Here is a 9,703-nt window from a genome sequence, read left to right as displayed (position 1 = left end):
GCAATACCCCCGGATCGCCACAGAGTGTGACCCAGAGGCCAGGGAGATCTTTTGTTTAATCGGGCGTACAGTGAGGTTGCAGTGTCTCACCGTATTGGGATGGATGAAGCTCTCTGTGCTCCCAGAGTCGATCAAGCAGGATGTCTTGCGCCCATTGATGAGTACCGACGTTGTAGCGGTTGAAAGCGTTCGGGGCCGAGACTGGTCCAGTGTCACTGAGGCAAGTTGTGGCAGAAGCTGAGAGATCTTGTCGGGCGATACATGGCCACTCGAGTCGGGGTCCTGAGATGCCATCCAAGATGGCTGCCCCCATGAATCACACATAGCCGGCTAAGAAATCTCATCAGGCGATACATGGCCAGCCGAGTCGGGGTCCTGAGACGGCTGCCCCCATGAATCGCACATGGCCTGTGAGGAGGGGAATGGCAGCGGACCCCATTCGCCTGTGGAGACAGCGGTGGCCGACCGGGCCTGGCATACTGCCACGAGGTCCCCCTTCTTCTCGCAGCCCTTGCAGATTGTGATCGGTCCGGCCAGCGTTGCCAGGGGTGTTTGTTTTTCCTGCAAAAATAGCATCGGGCCCACCTCCCCCGGGGTTTCCTGGCTGCCGCACTGCACAAGCTTGTGGGGAATTTAGGGGAGTTTTGGAATCGGCCGCGGGTGGGGTCCACCCTGTCCATGCGGGTACTGCGCGGTCGGAAACATAGGCCTGGGCATTGCGGGAAGCTACATCTAGGGAGTGCGCAAGTTTCCGTGCCTCTTTAAGCCCTAGCGTGTCGTTTCCAGCAGTCGCTGGCGGATTTTAGAGGACAGCATGCCCGCAACAAAAGCATCCCGTATTAAGAGTTCGGTGTGGTCATTGGCTGAGATTTGTGGACAGTTACAGTTTCTACCTAACACTAACAATGCACGGTAAAAATCGTCCAGTGATTCCCCTGGGATCTGCCGTCTGGTAGCTAAAGGATGCCGAGCGTATACCTGATCCACAGTGTGGACGTAGTGCTCTTTTAACAAAGTCATTGTGTCCTCGAAACCGTCCGCGTCTTCGATAAACGTGTAGATTTCTGGGCTCACCCTTGAGTGGAGGATTTGCATTTTCTGTTCCTCCGTGGTGGTAGTCGGGGCCGACCTGATGTACCCGTTGGAACATGCCAGCCAATGTTTAAAAGTTGCTGCTGCATTTGTCGACAGTCTGGCTTGATGCGGAGAGCAGCCATTCTTCAATTTTGTTCATTAAATTGATGCACGATCAATGACTACTGAAGCGAGATTGTAGTCCAATTGAAGGCTTTAATGAACAAGTAGTTACCCCAGCAGCTCCAGTACAGAATGGCTACTGTGGGTGAAACACAGACTCTTATGCTCCGCCTGCTGGGCGGAACCAGCAGGCAGGTTCTACCACTCATACTACAGTATAAGGTACATCCCACCTAAGTACCGCGATACCCCTAATATAGCCTACCACAGATTCTAATTGCACTCCAGAGTCTTGAACTTACACAGAATTACACATAGCTTATAACCACAGAAATGTGCCATTCGGCCCAACTGGAGCTTGTTCTCTGCCATCAGCATTTTTCCATCTGTGTTCTTCTAACTCTATCACCACAGCTTATATTCCTTTCTCTCTTCTAAGTTTAACTCACCTTGCCTTGTGTACAGGATATGTGGTCATGTCAATTTTGTAATGAGGTCTCTCTTTAGGGTGAGGGATTCTGCGCTAGTTTTCTTTTCGTAATTTACCTTAGCTCTTTTTATTACTTTTTTTAGCATCTCTTTACTGATGTTTGAAAGTTTCCCAATCTTCCAGCCTGCCTTGGCCTTTGCAACATGATATAACTTAGTTTTTGTCTTTATAATGTCCTTGACTGCCTTGTTTAGCCATGGGTACTTTTACCCCTCTTCCCATCTTTCTTCCCCACTGGGATATATTTTAGTTTTGAGGAATTGAGGATCTCCTTAAACAACTGCCATTGGTCATCAGCTGTCCTACCTTTTAGCCTTCCTGCCTCGTCTACTCGGGCCAAATTGGTCCTCAAGCCTATGTAATTTCCTTTGTTTAATTCCAGAACACTAGTGTGGCACTCCACTTTCTCGCCCCCAAACTGAATCTTGAATTCCACCGTAATATGGTCACTACTCCCTCGTGGATCCTTAACTATGAGGTCATTAATTAATCCCTTCTCATTACACAATACCAAATTGAGATAGCCTCCTCCCTGGTTAGCTCCCCAACATACTGTTCCAGGAAACAATCAATGAACTCTGCCCCCAGGCTACCCTTGCCAAATTGATTCCTCCAGCCTATTTTAAAATCACGCATTATTATTGCTGTACCTTTCTTGCAAGCCCCCAGTATTTCCTGGTGTATATTGTGCCCCACTGTCGAACTACTGTTTGGGGACCTATAGGGGCTGGTTTAGCACGGGGCTAAATCGCTGGCTTTGAAAGCAGACCAAGCCAGCAGCTTGGTTCAATTTCCGTACCAGCCTCCCCGAACAGGCGCCAAAATGTGGCGACTAGGGGCTTTTCACAGTAACTTCATTTGAAGCCTACTTGTGACAATAAGCGATTTTCATTTCATAAGATTACTCCTACCAATGCCTTTTTCCCTTTGTTATTTCTTATTTCTACCCAGACTGATTCGACATCTTGATCTCCGGTGCTTATGTCATTTCTCGTTACAGCACTGATCCCTTTCCTTGCCAGCAGGGCTACGCCACCTCCTTTTCCTTTCACCCTATCTTTCTGAAATACTGCGTACCCGTGGATATTCAATTCCCAGACCTGGTCTCCCTGGAACCACGTTTCAGTAATCCTCTCCATGTCATAACCTTTTGTTTCTATTTGAGCTGTTAGCTCATTAAGTTTGTTACGAATGCTTCTTGCATTTAGATACAAAGCTTTTAATTTGTATTAATGTTAGAATTCCCTACTCTCCTATAATTCCTTGGTCATAGAACATAGAGAAATACAGCACAGAACAGGCCTTTTGGCCCACGATGTTGTGCCGAACTTTTGTCCTAGTTTAATCATAGAGTCCAAAATTCTATGATAATCTAAGGCAATTTCTCATGGCAAATCCACCCAACCTGCACATCTTTGGACTGTGGGAGGAAACCGGAGCACCCGAACGAAACCCACGCACACACGGGGAGGATGTGCAGACTCCACACAGACAGTGACTCAAGCCGGAATCGAACCTGGGACCCTGGAGCTGTGAAGCAATTGTGCTATCCACAATGCTACCATGCTGCCCTTAAGAACAAATTAATCTACACTCCATTATTCTACCATAATCCATATATCTATCCAATAGGGGCTGGTTTAGCTCACTTAGCTAAATCGCTGGCTTTTAAAGCAGACCAAGCAGACCAGCAGCACGGTTCGATTCCCGTATCAGCCTCCCTGGACAGGCGCCGGAATGTGGCGACTAGGGGCTTTTCACAGTAACTTCATTGAAGCCTACTCGTGACAATAAGCAATTTTCATTATCATTTTCATTTCAATAGCCGCTTGAAGGTCCCTAATGTTTCCGACTCAACTACTTCCACAGGCAGTGCATTCCATGCCCCCACTTCTCTCTGGGTAAAGAACCTACCTCTGACATCCCCCCTCTTATCTTCCACCATTCACCTTAAATTTATGTCCCCTTGTAAAGGTTTGTTCCACCCGGGGAAAAAGTCTCTGACTGTCTACTCTATCTATTCCCCTGATCATCTTATAAACCTCTATCAAGTCACCCCTCATCCTTCTCCGTTCTAATGAGAAAAGGCCTAGCACCCTCAACCTTTCCTCATAAGACCTACTCTCCATTCCAGGCAACATCCTGGTAAATCTCCTTTGCACCTTTTCCAAAGCTTCCACATGCTTCCTAAAATGAGGTGACCAGAACTGCACGCAGTACTCCAAATGTGGCCTTACCAAGGTTTTGTACAGCTGCATCATCACCTCACGGCTCTTAAATTCAATCCCTCTGCTAATGAACGCTAGCACACCATAGGCCTTCCTCTGGTCGGTAAAGGCTTTCACCTATTCTGTCCCTCACTCTTATTTTCCGCTAACCATCCACCCCATTGCTAACCTGCACTCTTACCTCCTTTTTTAAATTTGGCTTTCTAGTTTCCCCGACAACTGAACCCCACACCCCCAATTTAGTTTAAAGCCCTATCTATAGCCCTAGTTACGTGATTCACTAGGACTCTGGTCCCAGCATGATTCAGATAAAGAATGTCGCTTCGGAGTAGGTCCAGGCTCCCTTAATACTGTTGCCAATGTCCCATGAATTCAAACCCATTTCCCCCACACTAATCTTTGACCTCGGCGCCATGAGGCAGCAGTGCTTCATGACCCCCCTTCTGCAGATCTGTAAGGAGACAATGTTATTTCCATATTGTCCTGCTTCAAGAATCTCCATTGTTAGTGGTGTGAGAAGTTCTGACCTCTTTTCTTCCCAGCTAAATTTTCAGTCGCCATATTCTATATTAAAGCATACGAACACTTTCAAGTACGCCAGATGTAAAGTTGGAAAATGCAGATTTAAATAGTAGTTTCACAGATTTAAAACAAGTAACAGAACCTGTGTTCACTTATAAATATTAAATTATAATCATCTTCAATAATGAAAAATTGAATTAAGAATTACTTTTAAAAACCAATAACAATAGCGTTGCCAGTTTAAAGGAAAGAACAAAAAAAAGTTTTTAAAACTTCAACATACCTTTAAAACAGCTGTGAAACCTGTTGCTTGTTGTCTTCAAAACAAATCTGCAGTTTAAATCCCTCACCTCAATGGGCGGTCCCCGTTGCAACGGGACAAGGTCATATCGACACTGTGTGGCGCTGGGACCTGCCCAGAGGGTCTTGACGTAGGCACAAGGCTGGTGGTGGAGTTGGAACGTTCATCAGGCAGGTGGATTGGCCACGCTAAATTGCCCCTTAATTAGAAAAAAAATGAATTGGGTACTTACATTTTTTTTAAAGTCCTAAATTGCTGTTACAAGATGGCTCTGAACTGGTCAAAAGAGTGAAAAAGTGCCGTCGAAGATTTTTTATTTTTAGCTGTCACTGTCCTTGTAACATCTAATTTTTTTGATTTGTGTTTATCATTTTTGCATTTCTACCTTGATTGATTGATTAGTTTATTGTCACATGTACCGAGGTACAGTGAAAAGTATTGTTCTGTGTACAGTCCAGACAGATTGTTCCATACATGGGAAAAATAGGACATACATAAATACACAATGTAAATACATAGACACAGGCATCGGGTGAAGCATACGGAGTGTAGTACTGCTCAGTAGAGAAGGTCATTCAGGAGTCTGGCAACAGTGGGGAAGAAGCTCTTTTTGAACCTGTTAATGTGTGTTGACAGACTTCTGTATCTCCTGCCCGGTGGAAGAGGTTTGAAGACAGAATAACCCAGGTGGGAGGGTCTTTGATTATGCTGCCCGCTTTCTCAAGCAGGAGGGAGACAAAGTCTTTTTTTAAATTTATTTTTTTAATAAATTTAGATTAGCCAATTATTTTTTCCAATTAAGGGGCAATTTAGCGTGGCCAATCCACCTACTCTGCACATTTTTGGGTTGTGGGGGCGAAACCCACGCAGACACGGGGAGAATGTGCAAACTCCACACGGACAGAGCCGGGCTCGAACCTGGGACCTCAGCGCCGTGAGGAAGCAGTGCTAACCACTTTGTGCCGCCATCCCTTTCCTTACAGTGACCAGCTGACTGGGACAGCTGCCCCCAGGGAGACAAAGTCAATGGATGGGAGGTGGGTTCACGTGATGGACTGGGCTGTGTTCACGACTCTCTGTTGTTTTTTATGGTCTGGGGCTGAGCAGTAATTTCTGGTGGTGTTGTTATGGCTGGTGTAACATTGGGCTTTCAAGGACGAATGTGTCATGGGTACCTCCCAGGTTGTTTGCATTTAAACTGAGGATCCTCATTTGTGCATCACACACTATCATAGCAAATAAAGAATGGAGCCCCGTCCTGTTGATGAATGAAACAATGTCATTTCTTGGTGTCTTCAATGCAATATGTGTCTCATAGACAACCCTGATTACTTTTGGGATACCAGCAATCCTGTAGAATGTGATGGACCTCTCCATCTTCACAGGGGCATGTCAAAAATAATCAACTCCATACAATAAAATGCATTCATTACCTGATGAATGCAGGTCTTTGCAGCATTCTGTGAACATAACATAAGAACTAGGAGCAGGAGTAGGCCATCTGGCCCCTCGAGCCTGCTCCGCCATTCAATTAGATCATGGCTGATCTTTTGTGGACTCAGCTCCACTTTCCGGCCCGAACACCATAACCCTTAATCCCTTTATTCTTCAAAAAACTATCTATCTTTACCTTAAAAACATGTAATGAAGGAGCCTTAACTGCTTCACTGGGCAAGGAATTCCATAGATTCACAACCCTTTGGGTGAAGAAGTTCCTCCTAAACTCCGTCCTAAATCTACTTCCCCTTATTTTGAGGCTATGTCCCCTAGTTCTGCTGTCACCCGCCAGTGGAAACAACCTGCCCGCATCTATCCTATCTATTCCCTTCATAATGTTTTTTTTTTTTTTAATTTAGATTACCCAATTATTTTTTCCAATTAAGGGGCAATTTAGCATGGCCAATCCACTTACTCTGCACATTTTTGGGTTGTGGGGGTGAAACCCACGCAGACACGGGGAGAATGTGCAAACTCCACACGGGCAGTGACCCAGAGCCGGGATCGAACCTGGGACCTCAGCGCCGTGAGGCGGTTGTGCTAACCACTAGGCCACCGTGCTGCCCTTTCCCTTCATAATTTTAAATGTTTCTATAAGATCCCCCCTCATCCTTCTAAATTCCAATGAGTACAGTCCCAGTCTACTCAACCTCACCTCATAATCCAACCCCTTCAGCTCTGGGATTAACCTAGTGAATCTCCTCTGCACACCTTCCAGTGCCAGTACGTCCTTTCTCAAGTAAGGAGACCAAAACTGAACACAATACTCCAGGTGTGGCCTCACTAACACCTTATACAATTGCAACATAACCTCCCTAGTCTTAAACTCCATCCCTCTAGCAATGAAGGACAAAATTCCATTTGCCTTCTTAATCACCTATTGCACTTGTAAACCAACCTTCTGTGACTCATGCACTAGCACACCTAAGTCTCTCTGAACAGCGGCATGCTTTAATATTTTATTGTTTAAATAATAATCCCGTTTGCTGTTATTCCTACCAAAATGGATAACCTCACATTTGTCAATATGTCACTGTACATATGTCACTAACATCACGCTGATAGACCCGAATGCAAAGAAATTCAGCGCTGTTGTGAGTTTCAATTCGCTGTTAAGGCAGGACGGCAGTTAGAGTTCAGCTTCAGGGGCGGGATTGTCCGATCCCCCGCCGGGTTGGAGAGTCGCCGGGGGGGGCGGCGTGAATCCCGCCGTGCCGGCTGCCGAATTCTCCGGCGCTGGGGTTTTGGCGGGGGCGGGAATCGTGGCGCTCTGGTCGGCAGCTGCTGAGAACGCCCCCCCCCCCCCCCCCGGTGATTCTCCGGCCCGTGATTGGCCGAGTGGACACCCGTTATCGGTAGGTCCCGCCAGCGTAAATCACAACAGGTCTTTACCGGCGGGGCCCATCGACAGGCGGGTGGGCCTGTTATCAACCTTCGCCATGGCCGGTGCGGAGAACCCCACTGCGCATGCGCTGGGATGACGCCAGCACACGCTGGTGCTCCCGTGCATGCGCCAACTCGCGCCAGTCAGTGGAGTCCCTTCGGCGCCCGTTGGCATGCCGCCTAGCCCTTCCGCATCGGCTGGTGTGGCGCCAAACACTCCGCCGCTGGTCTAGCCCCTGAAGTTGCAGAGGATTCTGCACCTTCTGGGCGGCCCGACGCCGGAATGGTTCACGCCACTCCTCAGTGCTGGAGTGTCCCACCCCGCCGGTTCGCGGAGAATCCCGCCGCAGATCTTCCTTCAACATTTCGCAATGGCAACCCCTTGCTTCCTTACTGTCGTTCAGGCTCCTGGCAACACATCTACTCTGACATCATTTCGTATGATGCCCTTTGCCTGTACACTCTTAGGGATGGGTAATTGATTCACTTCCTCACCAGGCAGACATGTAGCCTGACTGTTCTCTCATGATCCCTGCGCCTAAGTCAAAACCTCAAAAGAACGTCAGTGATTTTAAGGAGCCAAGTAAAAGTGTGATGCACATTACAATCGCCCGTCGCCAAGCAGTCGGCGCCATGTCAGACAACGAGGACAATTTTGATGGAGATGATTTTGACGATGCCGATGAAGATGAGGGGATGGACGATCTGGATCATGCGGAGGAGGAGGACCGTGAAAATGTGGAGATTCTCCCCGCGGCAGACGCGAGCAGGCCAATCAGAAAAGGATCACCACCTCGTACATGACCAAGTACGAGAGAGCCCCGGTGCTGGGAATGCGCGGTGTGTGCACCCGTCATGGTGGAGTTGGAAGGGGAGACAGACCCTCTGCAGATCGCAATGAAGGAACTGAAAGCACGAAAAATTCTGATTATTATCCGAAGATACCTGCCTGATGGAAGCTACGAGGACTGGGGAGTGGATGAGTTGATTATTACAGACTGACCCATGCTTGATACTCGAACATTTTGCACACGGTTCCACTATTTAAATGCTCGTCCTTTTTTGTTTTTTACTTCGCGTTTTTGTGAAATAAACAATTGATTCTCAAAAAAAAAAGTGTGATGCACCAGCGGTGGTGTAACATGAGCTCAGGTTTTGAATCTGCACTGAATTCTGCAATACTTGTCAGAGAGAGAGCTCACATTAGCTTACATACATCAACTATGGTATTAACGGGGCAGTACGGTGGCGCAATGGGTTAAGCCCTGCTGCCTCATGGCACCGAGGTCCCAGGTTCGATCTCGGCTCTGGGTCACTGTCTGTGTGGAGTTTGCACATTCTCCCCGTGTCTGCGTGGACTTCGCCCCCACAACCCAAAGATGTGCAGGCTAGGTGGATTGGCCACACTAAATTGCCCCTTAATTGGAAAAAATGAATTGGATACTCTAAATTTATTTTAAAAAACTATGGTATTAACTTTTCTAAAGCATTTGAAGTAATCACTGAAGCTGGTAATGATCAACAGCACATCAGGGAGATCCTTAAACAACACAGCATAAAAAGCATTGCAAAATCCAAACGTACTTCAGCTAAAGCTTATTACGTACACTCCAAAACCACTCGATCCATTATAGTTCTTTAATGGAATTAACTGCCTCCTGACAATACAAATTAAAAAATATATACATATCTTTCTTTCACTTTCTGTGTGTTGTAAACATCATTCTTTTAATATAAATTAAAGTACCTAATTTTGTTTTTCCAATTAAGCGGAAATTTAGCGTGGCCAATCCACTTACTCTGCACATCTTTAGGTTGCGGAGGTGAGTCTCATGCAGACATGGGGAGAATGTGCAAACTGCACATGGACAGTGACCCAGAGCCAGGATTGAACCTGGGTCACGGCGCTGTGAGGCAGCAGTGCCAATCACTGTGCCACTGTGCCGTCGCATCTTAAACATCTTATAAATGATTATAAAAGATTAAATCACCTAAAAAAATCATCCCTGATGTCTCCTGTTTCTGCTCGCTGACTCTGGACAAGAAGAAAAGTGCTAAGAGACAAGCATAAAAACTTGGCAACCA

At 46.7% G+C, this 9,703-nt stretch overlaps 1 pseudogene; it reads left to right on the top strand.

Moving 5' to 3' along the window:
- The first annotated feature begins 8,234 nt into the window (after positions 1-8,234).
- Positions 8,235-8,620, top strand: LOC119966799 (annotated as a pseudogene).
- Positions 8,621-9,703: the final 1,083 nt, after the last annotated feature.

Source organism: Scyliorhinus canicula, chromosome 6 (genome assembly GCF_902713615.1).
Source record: "Scyliorhinus canicula chromosome 6, sScyCan1.1, whole genome shotgun sequence".
NCBI lineage: Eukaryota > Metazoa > Chordata > Chondrichthyes > Carcharhiniformes > Scyliorhinidae > Scyliorhinus > Scyliorhinus canicula.
Note: the sequence above shows the minus strand (reverse complement) of the source record. Positions and strands in the feature narration are given on the sequence as shown.